The sequence below is a fragment of the Danio aesculapii genome, chromosome 4 (genome assembly GCF_903798145.1).
Source record: "Danio aesculapii chromosome 4, fDanAes4.1, whole genome shotgun sequence".
NCBI classification, from domain to species: Eukaryota; Metazoa; Chordata; class Actinopteri; order Cypriniformes; family Danionidae; genus Danio; species Danio aesculapii.
The window spans coordinates 26,653,371-26,667,934 of record NC_079438.1 but is presented as its reverse complement, the minus strand read 5'-3'; the positions used below and the strand labels follow the sequence as shown (position 1 = coordinate 26,667,934).

The 14,564-nt window shown below is 45.6% G+C and overlaps 11 non-coding genes across 11 annotated transcripts; 5 read left to right on the top strand and 6 right to left on the bottom strand.

The window, feature by feature from the left end:
• Window positions 1–81: 81 nt before the first annotated feature.
• On the bottom strand, window positions 82–222 carry LOC130224178 (U4 spliceosomal RNA). The gene has a single exon (XR_008837250.1). It is a non-coding gene; the product is annotated as a U4 spliceosomal RNA (small nuclear RNA).
• A 1,642-nt stretch (window positions 223–1,864) lies between these two features.
• trnas-gcu (transfer RNA serine (anticodon GCU)) lies at window positions 1,865–1,946 on the top strand. The gene has a single exon. It is a non-coding gene; the product is annotated as a tRNA-Ser (tRNA).
• Window positions 1,947–2,822: 876 nt separating this feature from the next.
• LOC130224145 (U4 spliceosomal RNA) lies at window positions 2,823–2,963 on the bottom strand. The gene has a single exon (XR_008837220.1). It is a non-coding gene; the product is annotated as a U4 spliceosomal RNA (small nuclear RNA).
• Window positions 2,964–4,608: 1,645 nt separating this feature from the next.
• trnas-gcu (transfer RNA serine (anticodon GCU)) lies at window positions 4,609–4,690 on the top strand. The gene has a single exon. It is a non-coding gene; the product is annotated as a tRNA-Ser (tRNA).
• Window positions 4,691–5,566: 876 nt separating this feature from the next.
• On the bottom strand, window positions 5,567–5,707 carry LOC130224151 (U4 spliceosomal RNA). The gene has a single exon (XR_008837224.1). It is a non-coding gene; the product is annotated as a U4 spliceosomal RNA (small nuclear RNA).
• A 1,639-nt stretch (window positions 5,708–7,346) lies between these two features.
• trnas-gcu (transfer RNA serine (anticodon GCU)) lies at window positions 7,347–7,428 on the top strand. The gene has a single exon. It is a non-coding gene; the product is annotated as a tRNA-Ser (tRNA).
• An 876-nt stretch (window positions 7,429–8,304) lies between these two features.
• On the bottom strand, window positions 8,305–8,445 carry LOC130224177 (U4 spliceosomal RNA). The gene has a single exon (XR_008837249.1). It is a non-coding gene; the product is annotated as a U4 spliceosomal RNA (small nuclear RNA).
• A 1,645-nt stretch (window positions 8,446–10,090) lies between these two features.
• On the top strand, window positions 10,091–10,172 carry trnas-gcu (transfer RNA serine (anticodon GCU)). The gene has a single exon. It is a non-coding gene; the product is annotated as a tRNA-Ser (tRNA).
• An 876-nt stretch (window positions 10,173–11,048) lies between these two features.
• On the bottom strand, window positions 11,049–11,189 carry LOC130224176 (U4 spliceosomal RNA). Its single transcript, XR_008837248.1, has one exon. It is a non-coding gene; the product is annotated as a U4 spliceosomal RNA (small nuclear RNA).
• Window positions 11,190–12,834: 1,645 nt separating this feature from the next.
• Window positions 12,835–12,916, top strand: trnas-gcu (transfer RNA serine (anticodon GCU)). The gene has a single exon. It is a non-coding gene; the product is annotated as a tRNA-Ser (tRNA).
• Window positions 12,917–13,792: 876 nt separating this feature from the next.
• Window positions 13,793–13,933, bottom strand: LOC130224220 (U4 spliceosomal RNA). The gene has a single exon (XR_008837288.1). It is a non-coding gene; the product is annotated as a U4 spliceosomal RNA (small nuclear RNA).
• Between the last annotated feature and the right edge of the window lie 631 nt (window positions 13,934–14,564).

Sequence of the window (14,564 nt, the reverse complement as noted above, 5' to 3'; positions counted from 1 at the left end):
CTGCATGTTTAGGAGCTCAACAAAAGTTGCAACATGTTAAAGTAACAGAAGCACAGCCATCCTTTTCAACAGAACATTAAGCCTACTAAGAGGCTGACAAAAATTGCCAGAGCTGACTGTATTTCAAGTCACCTCAGCGAGGTATTGGGTAAAGTTTTCAACCAGCAATGATCACGCCTCGGATAGACCTCATAGGCTACGATATTGCCTCTGCGAAAGAATAGCTATAACAGTTATGAACTCTTGAGTGTACCAATCCGGACATGCAACGACAAGGTGGCATCAAACTTTAAACTGCCAGCAATCAGCCTTCTGGCACCAATGAGTGCATGCTGTGTCAGCAGAACAGGTTATTGATTTGTTCAAAAATAATTACTTATACACGGTTTCATTTTTACTTCAAGGAAAGTATACACTACTTATGTGAATCTGGGAGAAGAGAATTGTGGGTAATCTGGTAAAGGGGGCGGAGTCACAACGCTGAACGGCAGAGAAAAGGGTTGAGATTGGGATGTATTTATTGGGCTGTACAGCGATTGGGGTAAGGTAATGAAGAATGCAAGGGCACTGAAACCATATTTTGACAGAAATCCAAGGTCAGCTATGCTGCTGTTTTTAGACTCAGGCATTCTGTCTAGTTTCTCTCCAACAAAACCAGAAGAAACATGTTGCAGTTAATATTGAACAATAGAGCCTGGCTTATACTTCTGTGTCAAGTGATCAGCGTGATCCACGGCGCAAGCCTTGCGCGTAGCTGTGCACTTATACTTCTGCGCACTGTTTCTGTTGCTCTGCAATACACTTCCGAAACGCTAGCTGGCAGTAGGTGTTTATGCTTCTCTGTGTTGAGTTTCTTCGCTGGTGTTTTGTTTTTTCTGAACGCTTCCTTAATGTGCAAGTGGCTCAAATTCGCTCATTTTGAGGCAGGAACCAGTGGACGTGCAACAACTTTAAATAAAAATTAAACAAAAAACATCAGTCTCCATCCGGAGCTCCTCCATGGGACTCCACACTTGTAAACACCCGCTGCTTCACGTTCGTGCGGCTCTCACCTCCGCCCACACTCGTCAGCGCTACCAAGCCGAACAATCTCAGAGCTTGCGCTACGCGTACGCGTTACATTTTTGAGAGGTGCGCGTCAATGTCGCCGACAGCCACAGCGAGGTGCTATGCAACCACGTGTAGGCTGCGCCGTAGCATACGCGTGCGCTTGACGCAGAGGTATAAATCAGCCTTAACTCTGGGGCACTAATCAGAGCTACTGATAAAGCTCCTTATGACAACCTTTATCTTCATCTTTTCTGTAAGAACATCCATTTGAGTCCCATAAGTTAATCCTTTCTCTAGCACAACGATGTGCTTACTCGTGACGAGGTGGCCGAGTGTTTACGTTAGTATGTTGTACTCTGTAAGTTCTGGTTTAAATCCCATCGTCATAGTTTCACTGTTTTGAGAGAGGCAACTGCTTCTGTCTAAGGTTTCTTACTTGCACCTCTCAGCGTCTTAAAGGATGTTTATGGCAAAATTGTATGTAATATATAGCGAAAATAGCTGCAAAACATACGTATATGCCATAGTCCAGCCTCCATTAGGAGAGCACGTATGTGTGCGGCGAGGTGGCTAAGTGGTTAAGGCGATGGACTGCTAATCCGTTGTGCTTTGCATGTGTGAGTCGAATTCCAGCCTGGTCATTCGTTTAAGAGAGCCCGGTGTTTATGTGGAAGGTAACTTACTTGCACCCTCTTTGTGCTTCGAAGCATGTTATGGCAAAATTAAGTGTCATCTTACCGAAATACTTGCAAACACATACATGTACACATATGTGCCACAGTCCAGCCTCCATCAGGAAAGTGGCTACATATGTGACGAGGTGGCCGAGTGGTTAAGGCGATGGACTGCTAATCCATTGTGCTCTGCACGCGTGGGTTCGAATCCCATCCTCGTCGCTCACATGCTTTGGTATTTGAGAGAGCCTGGTGATTCTGTGGAGGGTGTTTTACTCGGACCCTCTTAGCGTTTTGAAGGATGTTCCTGCAAAATGTAATGTCGTCTGTACCGAAAATAGCTGCAAATACATACTTATGTGCCATAGTCCAGCCCCCATCTGGAAAATAGCTAAACGCATGACGAGGTGGCCGAGTGATTGAGGCGATGGACTGCTAATCCATTGTTCTCTGGACGCATGGGTTCGAATCCCATCCTCGTCGTTCATTTAAGAGAGGCCGGTGCTTCCGGGGAAGTTATCTTGCTCACTCCATCTTCGTGCTTCGAAACATGATATGGCAAAATTGAAAGTCATCTTACCGAACATAATTGCAGAAACATACATATACAAATATGTGCCGCAGTCCAGCCTCCATCAAAGAAGTAGGCGCATACGTGATGAGGTGGCCGAGTAGTTAAGGTGATGCACTTCCAATCCATTGTGCACTGCATGTGTGGATTTGCATCCCATCATCGTCGCTCATTTGCTCTGGTGTTTGAGAGAGCCCGGTGCTTCCGTGGCAGGTGTTTTACTCGCACCCTCTTAGCGTTTTGAAGGATGTCATGGTAAAAGTTAATCCAGCCTCCGGCAGGGATGGACCGCTAATCCACTGTGCTCTGCCTGTGTGGGTTCGAATCCCATTCTCGACGTTCAATTGCTTTAGTGTGTTAGAGAGCCTGGTGCTTCCATGGAAGGTTTCTTACACGCACTCTGCTTGCATTCTGAAGAATGTTATGGTACAGGTTAATCCAGCCTGCTGCATGTTTAGGAGCTCAACAAAAGTTGCAAGATGTTAAAGTAACAGAAGCACAGCCATCCTTTTCAACACAACATTAAGCCTACTAAGAGGCTGACAAAAATTGCCAGAGCTGACTGTATTTCAAGTCATCTCAGCGAGGTATTGGGTAAAGTTTTCAACCAGCAATGATCACGCCTCGGATAGACCTCATAGGCTACGATATTGCCTCTGCAAAAAAATAGCTATAACAGTTATGAACTCTTCAGTGTACCAATCTGGACATGCAACGACAAGGTGGCATCAAACTTTAAACTGCCAGCAATCAGCCTTCTGGCACCAATGAGTGCATGCTGTGTCAGCAGAACAGGTTATTGATTTGTTCAAAAATAATTACTTATACACGGTTTCATTTTTACTTAAAGAAAAGTATACACTACTTATGTGAATCTGGGAGAAGAGAATTGTGGGTAATCTGGTAAAGGGGGCGGAGTCACAACGCTGAACGGCAGAGAAAAGGGTTGAGATTGGGATGTATTTATTGGGCTGTACAGCGATTGGGGTAAGGTAATGAAGAATGCAAGGGCACTGAAACCATATTTTGACAGAAATCCAAGGTCAGCTATGCTGCCGTTTTTAGACTCAGGCATTCTGTCTAGTTTCTCTCCAACAAAACCAGAAGAAACATGTTGCAGTTAATATTGAACAATAGAGCCTGGCTTATACTTCTGTGTCAAGTGATCAGCGTGATCCACGGCGCAAGCCTTGCGCGTAGCTGTGCACTTATACTTCTGCGCACTGTTTCTGTTGCTCTGCAATACACTTCCGAAACGCTAGCTGGCAGTAGGTGTTTATGCTTCTCTGTGTTGAGTTTCTTCGCTGGTGTTTTGTTTTTTCTGAACGCTTCCTTAATGTGCAAGTGGCTCAAATTCGCTCATTTTGAGGCAGGAACCAGTGGACGTGCAACAACTTTAAATAAAAATTAAACAAAAAACATCAGTCTCCATCCGGAGCTCCTCCATGGGACTCCACACTTGTAAACACCCGCTGCTTCACGTTCGTGCGGCTCTCACCTCCGCCTACACTCGTCAGCGCTACCAAGCCGAACAATCTCAGAGCTTGCGCTACGCGTACGCGTTACATTTTTTGAGAGGTGCGCGTCAATGTCGCCGACAGCCACAGCGAGGTGCTATGCAACCACGTGTAGGCTGCGCCGTAGCATACGCGTGCGCTTGACGCAGAGGTATAAATCAGCCTTAACTCTGGGGCACTGATCAGAGCTACTGATAAAGCTCCTTATGACAACCTTTATCTTCATCTTTTCTGTAAGAACATCCATTTGAGTCCCATAAGTTAATCCTTTCTCTAGCACAACGATGTGCTTACTCGTGACGAGGTGGCCGAGTGTTTACGTTAGTATGTTGTACTCTGTAAGTTCTGGTTTAAATCCCATCGTCATAGTTTCACTGTTTTGAGAGAGGCAACTGCTTCTGTCTAAGGTTTCTTACTTGCACCTCTCAGCGTCTTAAAGGATGTTTATGGCAAAATTGTATGTAATATATAGCGAAAATAGCTGCAAAAACATACGTATATGCCATAGTCCAGCCTCCATTAGGAGAGCACGTATGTGTGCGGCGAGGTGGCTAAGTGGTTAAGGCGATGGACTGCTAATCCGTTGTGCTTTGCATGTGTGAGTCGAATTCCAGCCTGGTCATTCGTTTAAGAGAGCCCGGTGTTTATGTGGAAGGTAACTTACTTGCACCCTCTTTGTGCTTCGAAGCATGTTATGGCAAAATTAAGTGTCATCTTACCGAAAATACTTGCAAACACATACATGTACACATATGTGCCACAGTCCAGCCTCCATCAGGAAAGTGGCAACATATGTGACGAGGTGGCCGAGTGGTTAAGGCGATGGACTGCTAATCCATTGTGCTCTGCACGCGTGGGTTCGAATCCCATCCTCGTCGCTCACATGCTTTGGTATTTGAGAGAGCCTGGTGATTCTGTGGAGGCTGTTTTACTCGGACCCTCTTAGCGTTTTGAAGGATGTTCCTGCAAAATGTAATGTCGTCTGTACCGAAAATAGCTGCAAATACATACTTATGTGCCATAGTCCAGCCCCCATCTGGAAAGTAGCTAAACGCATGACGAGGTGGCCGAGTGATTGAGGCGATGGACTGCTAATCCATTGTTCTCTGGACGCATGGGTTCGAATTCCATCCTCGTCGTTCATTTAAGAGAGGCCGGTGCTTCCGGGGAAGTTATCTTGCTCACTCCATCTTCGTGCTTCGAAACATGATATGGCAAAATTGAAAGTCATCTTACCGAACATAATTGCAGAAACATACATATACAAATATGTGCCGCAGTCCAGCCTCCATCAAAGAAGTAGGCGCATACGTGATGAGGTGGCCGAGTAGTTAAGGTGATGCACTTCCAATCCATTGTGCACTGCATGTGTGGATTTGAATCCCATCATCGTCGCTCATTTGCTCTGGTGTTTGAGAGAGCCCAGTGCTTCCGTGGCAGGTGTTTTACTCGCACCCTCTTAGCGTTTTGAAGGATGTCATGGTAAAAGTTAATCCAGCCTCCGGCAGGGATGGACCGCTAATCCACTGTGCTCTGCCTGTGTGGGTTCGAATCCCATTCTCGACGTTCAATTGCTTTAGTGTGTTAGAGAGCCTGGTGCTTCCATGGAAGGTTTCTTACACGCACTCTGCTTGCATTCTGAAGAATGTTATGGTACAGGTTAATCCAGCCTGCTGCATGTTTAGGAGCTCAACAAAAGTTGCAACATGTTAAAGTAACAGAAGCACAGCCATCCTTTTCAACAGAACATTAAGCCTACTAAGAGGCTGACAAAAATTGCCAGAGCTGACTGTATTTCAAGTCATCTCAGCGAGGTATTGGGTAAAGTTTTCAACCAGCAATGATCACGCCTCGGATAGACCTCATAGGCTACGATATTGCCTCTGCGAAAGAATAGCTATAACAGTTATGAACTCTTCAGTGTACCAATCTGGACATGCAACGACAAGGTGGCATCAAACTTTAAACTGCCAGCAATCAGCCTTCTGGCACCAATGAGTGCATGCTGTGTCAGCAGAACAGGTTATTGATTTGTTCAAAAATAATTACTTATACACGGTTTCATTTTTACTTAAAGAAAAGTATACACTACTTATGTGAATCTGGGAGAAGAGAATTGTGGGTAATCTGGTAAAGGGGGCGGAGTCACAACGCTGAACGGCAGAGAAAAGGGTTGAGATTGGGATGTATTTATTGGGCTGTACAGCGATTGGGGTAAGGTAATGAAGAATGCAAGGGCACTGAAACCATATTTTGACAGAAATCCAAGGTCAGCTATGCTGCCGTTTTTAGAATTTAGGCATTCTGTCTAGTTTCTCTCCAACAAAACCACATGTTGCAGTTAATGTTGAACAATAGAGCCTGGCTTATACTTCTGTGTCAAGTGATCAGCGTGATCCACGGCGCAAGCCTTGCGCGTAGCTGTGCACTTATACTTCTGCGCACTGTTTCTGTTGCTCTGCAATACACTTCCGAAACACTAGCTGGCAGTAGGTGTTTATGCTTCTCTGTGTTGAGTTTCTTCACTGGTGTTTTGTTTTTTCTGAACGCTTCCTTAATGTGCAAGTGGCTCAAATTCGCTCATTTTGAGGCAGGAACCAGTGGACGTGCAACAACTTTAATTAAAAGGTAAACAAAAAACATCAGTCTCCATCCGGAGCTCCTCCATGGGACTCCACACTTGTAAACACCCGCTGCTTCACGTTCGTGCGGCTCTCACCTCCGCCCACACTCGTCAGCGCTACCAAGCCGAACAATCTCAGAGCTTGCGCTACGCGTACGCGTTACATTTTTTGAGAGGTGCGCGTCAATGTCGCCGACAGCCACAGCGAGGTGCTATGCAACCACGTGTAGGCTGCGCCGTAGCATACGCGTGCGCTTGACGCAGAGGTATAAATCAGCCTTAACTCTGGGGCACTGATCAGAGCTACTGATAAAGCTTCTTATGACAACCTTTATCTTCATCTTTTCTGTAAGAACATCCATTTGAGTCCCATAAGTTAATCCTTTCTCTAGCACAACGATGTGCTTACTCGTGACGAGGTGGCCGAGTGTTTACGTTAGTATGTTGTACTCTGTAAGTTCTGGTTTAAATCCCATCGTCATAGTTTCACTGTTTTGAGAGAGGCAACTGCTTCTGTCTAAGGTTTCTTACTTGCACCTTTCAGCGTCTTAAAGGATGTTTATGGCAAAATTGTATGTAATATATAGCGAAAATAGCTGCAAAAACATACGTATATGCCATAGTCCAGCCTCCATTAGGAGAGCACGTATGTGTGCGGCGAGGTGGCTAAGTGGTTAAGGCGATGGACTGCTAATCCGTTGTGCTTTGCATGTGTGAGTCGAATTCCAGCCTGGTCATTCGTTTAAGAGAGCCCGGTGTTTATGTGGAAGGTAACTTACTTGCACCCTCTTCGTGCTTCGAAGCATGTTATGGCAAAATTAAGTGTCATCTTACCGAAAATACTTGCAAACACATACATGTACACATATGTGCCACAGTCCAGCCTCCATCAGGAAAGTGGCAACATATGTGACGAGGTGGCCGAGTGGTTAAGGCGATGGACTGCTAATCCATTGTGCTCTGCACGCGTGGGTTCGAATCCCATCCTCGTCGCTCACATGCTTTGGTATTTGAGAGAGCCTGGTGATTCTGTGGAGGGTGTTTTACTCGGACCCTCTTAGCGTTTTGAAGGATGTTCCTGCAAAATGTAATGTCGTCTGTACCGAAAATAGCTCCAAATACATACTTATGTGCCATAGTCCAGCCCCCATCTGGAAAGTAGCTAAACGCATGACGAGGTGGCCGAGTGATTGAGGCGATGGACTGCTAATCCATTGTTCTCTGGACGCATGGGTTCGAATCCCATCCTCGTCGTTCATTTAAGAGAGGCCGGTGCTTCCGGGGAAGTTATCTTGCTCACTCCATCTTCGTGCTTCGAAACATGATATGGCAAAATTGAAAGTCATCTTACCGAACATAATTGCAGAAACATACATATACAAATATGTGCCGCAGTCCAGCCTCCATCAAAGAAGTAGGCGCATACGTGATGAGGTGGCCGAGTAGTTAAGGTGATGCACTTCCAATCCATTGTGCACTGCATGTGTGGATTTGAATCCCATCATCGTCGCTCATTTGCTCTGGTGTTTGAGAGAGCCCGGTGCTTCCGTGGCAGGTGTTTTACTCGCACCCTCTTAGCGTTTTGAAGGATGTCATGGTAAAAGTTAATCCAGCCTCCGGCAGGGATGGACCGCTAATCCACTGTGCTCTGCCTGTGTGGGTTCGAATCCCATTCTCGACGTTCAATTGCTTTAGTGTGTTAGAGAGCCTGGTGCTTCCATGGAAGGTTTCTTACACGCGCTCTGCTTGCATTCTGGAGAATGGTATGGTACAGGTTAATCCAGCCTGCTGCATGTTTAGGAGCTCAACAAAAGTTGCAACATGTTAAAGTAACAGAAGCACAGCCATCCTTTTCAACAGAACATTAAGCCTACTAAGAGGCTGACAAAAATTGCCAGAGCTGACTGTATTTCAAGTCACCTCAGCGAGGTATTGGGTAAAGTTTTCAACCAGCAATGATCACGCCTCGGATAGACCTCATAGGCTACGATATTGCCTCTGCGAAAGAATAGCTATAACAGTTATGAACTCTTGAGTGTACCAATCTGGACATGCAACGACAAGGTGGCATCAAACTTTAAACTGCCAGCAATCAGCCTTCTGGCACCAATGAGTGCATGCTGTGTCAGCAGAACAGGTTATTGATTTGTTCAAAAATAATTACTTATACACGGTTTCATTTTTACTTCAAGGAAAGTATACACTACTTATGTGAATCTGGGAGAAGAGAATTGTGGGTAATCTGGTAAAGGGGGCGGAGTCACAACGCTGAACGGCAGAGAAAAGGGTTGAGATTGGGATGTATTTATTGGGCTGTACAGCGATTGGGGTAAGGTAATGAAGAATGCAAGGGCACTGAAACCATATTTTGACAGAAATCCAAGGTCAGCTATGCTGCCGTTTTTAGACTCAGGCATTCTGTCTAGTTTCTCTCCAACAAAACCAGAAGAAACATGTTGCAGTTAATATTGAACAATAGAGCCTGGCTTATACTTCTGTGTCAAGTGATCAGCGTGATCCACGGCGCAAGCCTTGCGCGTAGCTGTGCACTTATACTTCTGCGCACTGTTTCTGTTGCTCTGCAATACACTTCCGAAACGCTAGCTGGCAGTAGGTGTTTATGCTTCTCTGTGTTGAGTTTCTTCGCTGGTGTTTTGTTTTTTCTGAACGCTTCCTTAATGTGCAAGTGGCTCAAATTCGCTCATTTTGAGGCAGGAACCAGTGGACGTGCAACAACTTTAAATAAAAATTAAACAAAAAACATCAGTCTCCATCCGGAGCTCCTCCATGGGACTCCACACTTGTAAACACCCGCTGCTTCACGTTCGTGCGGCTCTCACCTCCGCCCACACTCGTCAGCGCTACCAAGCCGAACAATCTCAGAGCTTGCGCTACGCGTACGCGTTACATTTTTTGAGAGGTGCGCGTCAATGTCGCCGACAGCCACAGCGAGGTGCTATGCAACCACGTGTAGGCTGCGCCGTAGCATACGCGTGCGCTTGACGCAGAGGTATAAATCAGCCTTAACTCTGGGGCACTGATCAGAGCTACTGATAAAGCTCCTTATGACAACCTTTATCTTCATCTTTTCTGTAAGAACATCCATTTGAGTCCCATAAGTTAATCCTTTCTCTAGCACAACGATGTGCTTACTCGTGACGAGGTGGCCGAGTGTTTACGTTAGTATGTTGTACTCTGTAAGTTCTGGTTTAAATCCCATCGTCATAGTTTCACTGTTTTGAGAGAGGCAACTGCTTCTGTCTAAGGTTTCTTACTTGCACCTCTCAGCGTCTTAAAGGATGTTTATGGCAAAATTGTATGTAATATATAGCGAAAATAGCTGCAAAAACATACGTATATGCCATAGTCCAGCCTCCATTAGGAGAGCACGTATGTGTGCGGCGAGGTGGCTAAGTGGTTAAGGCGATGGACTGCTAATCCGTTGTGCTTTGCATGTGTGAGTCGAATTCCAGCCTGGTCATTTGTTTAAGAGAGCCCGGTGTTTATGTGGAAGGTAACTTACTTGCACCCTCTTTGTGCTTCGAAGCATGTTATGGCAAAATTAAGTGTCATCTTACCGAAAATACTTGCAAACACATACATGTACACATATGTGCCACAGTCCAGCCTCCATCAGGAAAGTGGCAACATATGTGACGAGGTGGCCGAGTGGTTAAGGCGATGGACTGCTAATCCATTGTGCTCTGCACGCGTGGGTTCGAATCCCATCCTCGTCGCTCACATGCTTTGGTATTTGAGAGAGCCTGGTGATTCTGTGGAGGGTGTTTTACTCGGACCCTCTTAGCGTTTTGAAGGATGTTCCTGCAAAATGTAATGTCGTCTGTACCGAAAATAGCTGCAAATACATACTTATGTGCCATAGTCCAGCCCCCATCTGGAAAGTAGCTAAACGCATGACGAGGTGGCCGAGTGATTGAGGCGATGGACTGCTAATCCATTGTTCTCTGGACGCATGGGTTCGAATCCCATCCTCGTCGTTCATTTAAGAGAGGCCGGTGCTTCCGGGGAAGTTATCTTGCTCACTCCATCTTCGTGCTTCGAAACATGATATGGCAAAATTGAAAGTCATCTTACCGAACATAATTGCAGAAACATACATATACAAATATGTGCCGCAGTCCAGCCTCCATCAAAGAAGTAGGCGCATACGTGATGAGGTGGCCGAGTAGTTAAGGTGATGCACTTCCAATCCATTGTGCACTGCATGTGTGGATTTGAATCCCATCATCGTCGCTCATTTGCTCTGGTGTTTGAGAGAGCCCGGTGCTTCCGTGGCAGGTGTTTTACTCGCACCCTCTTAGCGTTTTGAAGGATGTCATGGTAAAAGTTAATCCAGCCTCCGGCAGGGATGGACCGCTAATCCACTGTGCTCTGCCTGTGTGGGTTCGAATCCCATTCTCGACGTTCAATTGCTTTAGTGTGTTAGAGAGCCTGGTGCTTCCATGGAAGGTTTCTTACACGCACTCTGCTTGCATTCTGAAGAATGTTATGGTACAGGTTAATCCAGCCTGCTGCATGTTTAGGAGCTCAACAAAAGTTGCAACATGTTAAAGTAACAGAAGCACAGCCATCCTTTTCAACAGAACATTAAGCCTACTAAGAGGCTGACAAAAATTGCCAGAGCTGACTGTATTTCAAGTCACCTCAGCGAGGTATTGGGTAAAGTTTTCAACCAGCAATGATCACGCCTCGGATAGACCTCATAGGCTACGATATTGCCTCTGCGAAAGAATAGCTATAACAGTTATGAACTCTTGAGTGTACCAATCTGGACATGCAACGACAAGGTGGCATCAAACTTTAAACTGCCAGCAATCAGCCCTCTGGCACCAATGAGTGCATGCTGTGTCAGCAGAACAGGTTATTGATTTGTTCAAAAATAATTACTTATACACGGTTTCATTTTTACTTCAAGGAAAGTATACACTACTTATGTGAATCTGGGAGAAGAGAATTGTGGGTAATCTGGTAAAGGGGGCGGAGTCACAACGCTGAACGGCAGAGAAAAGGGTTGAGATTGGGATGTATTTATTGGGCTGTACAGCGATTGGGGTAAGGTAATGAAGAATGCAAGGGCACTGAAACCATATTTTGACAGAAATCCAAGGTCAGCTATGCTGCCGTTTTTAGACTCAGGCATTCTGTCTAGTTTCTCTCCAACAAAACCAGAAGAAACATGTTGCAGTTAATATTGAACAATAGAGCCTGGCTTATACTTCTGTGTCAAGTGATCAGCGTGATCCACGGCGCAAGCCTTGCGCGTAGCTGTGCACTTATACTTCTGCGCACTGTTTCTGTTGCTCTGCAATACACTTCCGAAACGCTAGCTGGCAGTAGGTGTTTATGCTTCTCTGTGTTGAGTTTCTTCGCTGGTGTTTTGTTTTTTCTGAACGCTTCCTTAATGTGCAAGTGGCTCAAATTCGCTCATTTTGAGGCAGGAACCAGTGGACGTGCAACAACTTTAAATAAAAATTAAACAAAAAACATCAGTCTCCATCCGGAGCTCCTCCATGGGACTCCACACTTGTAAACACCCGCTGCTTCACGTTCGTGCGGCTCTCACCTCCGCCCACACTCGTCAGCGCTACCAAGCCGAACAATCTCAGAGCTTGCGCTACGCGTACGCGTTACATTTTTTGAGAGGTGCGCGTCAATGTCGCCGACAGCCACAGCGAGGTGCTATGCAACCACGTGTAGGCTGCGCCGTAGCATACGCGTGCGCTTGACGCAGAGGTATAAATCAGCCTTAACTCTGGGGCACTGATCAGAGCTACTGATAAAGCTCCTTATGACAACCTTTATCTTCATCTTTTCTGTAAGAACATCCATTTGAGTCCCATAAGTTAATCCTTTCTCTAGCACAACGATGTGCTTACTCGTGACGAGGTGGCCGAGTGTTTACGTTAGTATGTTGTACTCTGTAAGTTCTGGTTTAAATCCCATCGTCATAGTTTCACTGTTTTGAGAGAGGCAACTGCTTCTGTCTAAGGTTTCTTACTTGCACCTCTCAGCGTCTTAAAGGATGTTTATGGCAAAATTGTATGTAATATATAGCGAAAATAGCTGCAAAAACATACGTATATGCCATAGTCCAGCCTCCATTAGGAGAGCACGTATGTGTGCGGCGAGGTGGCTAAGTGGTTAAGGCGATGGACTGCTAATCCGTTGTGCTTTGCATGTGTGAGTCGAATTCCAGCCTGGTCATTTGTTTAAGAGAGCCCGGTGTTTATGTGGAAGGTAACTTACTTGCACCCTCTTTGTGCTTCGAAGCATGTTATGGCAAAATTAAGTGTCATCTTACCGAAAATACTTGCAAACACATACATGTACACATATGTGCCACAGTCCAGCCTCCATCAGGAAAGTGGCAACATATGTGACGAGGTGGCCGAGTGGTTAAGGCTATGGACTGCTAATCCATTGTGCTCTGCACGCGTGGGTTCGAATCCCATCCTCGTCGCTCACATGCTTTGGTATTTGAGAGAGCCTGGTGATTCTGTGGAGGGTGTTTTACTCGGACCCTCTTAGCGTTTTGAAGGATGTTCCTGCAAAATGTAATGTCGTCTGTACCGAAAATAGCTGCAAATACATACTTATGTGCCATAGTCCAGCCCCCATCTGGAAAGTAGCTAAACGCATGACGAGGTGGCCGAGTGATTGAGGCGATGGACTGCTAATCCATTGTTCTCTGGACGCATGGGTTCGAATCCCATCCTCGTCGTTCATTTAAGAGAGGCCGGTGCTTCCGGGGAAGTTATCTTGCTCACTCCATCTTCGTGCTTCGAAACATGATATGGCAAAATTGAAAGTCATCTTACCGAACATAATTGCAGAAACATACATATACAAATATGTGCCGCAGTCCAGCCTCCATCAAAGAAGTAGGCGCATACGTGATGAGGTGGCCGAGTAGTTAAGGTGATGCACTTCCAATCCATTGTGCACTGCATGTGTGGATTTGAATCCCATCATCGTCGCTCATTTGCTCTGGTGTTTGAGAGAGCCCGGTGCTTCCGTGGCAGGTGTTTTACTCGCACCCTCTTAGCGTTTTGAAGGATGTCATGGTAAAAGTTAATCCAGCCTCCGGCAGGGATGGACCGCTAATCCACTGTGCTCTGCCTGTGTGGGTTCGAATCCCATTCTCGACGTTCAATTGCTTTAGTGTGTTAGAGAGCCTGGTGCTTCCATGGAAGGTTTCTTACACGCACTCTGCTTGCATTCTGAAGAATGTTATGGTACAGGTTAATCCAGCCTGCTGCATGTTTAGGAGCTCAACAAAAGTTGCAACATGTTAAAGTAACAGAAGCACAGCCATCCTTTTCAACAGAACATTAAGCCTACTAAGAGGCTGACAAAAATTGCCAGAGCTGACTGTATTTCAAGTCATCTCAGCGAGGTATTGGGTAAAGTTTTCAACCAGCAATGATCACGCCTCGAATAGACCTCATAGGCTACGATATTGCCTCTGCGAAAAAATAGCTATAACAGTTATGAACTCTTCAGTGTACCAATCTGGACATGCAACGACAAGGTGGCATCAAACTTTAAACTGCCAGCAATCAGCCTTCTGGCACCAATGAGTGCATGCTGTGTCAGCAGAACAGGTTATTGATTTGTTCAAAAATAATTACTTATACACGGTTTCATTTTTACTTAAAGAAAAGTATACACTACTTATGTGAATCTGGGAGAAGAGAATTGTGGGTAATCTGGTAAAGGGGGCAGAGTCACAACGCTGAACGGCAGAGAAAAGGGTTGAGATTGGGATGTATTTATTGGGCTGTACAGCGATTGGGGTAAGGTAATGAAGAATGCAAGGGCACTGAAACCATATTTTGACAGAAATCCAAGGTCAGCTATGCTGCCGTTTTTAGACTCAGGCATTCTGTCTAGTTTCTCTCCAACAAAACCAGAAGAAACATGTTGCAGTTAATATTGAACAATAGAGCCTGGCTTATACTTCTGTGTCAAGTGATCAGCGTGATCCACGGCGCAAGCCTTGCGCGTAGCTGTGCACTTATACTTCTGCGCACTGTTTCTGTTGCTCTGCAATACACTTCCGAAACGCTAGCTGGCAGTAGGTGTTTATGCTTCTCTGTGTTGAGTTT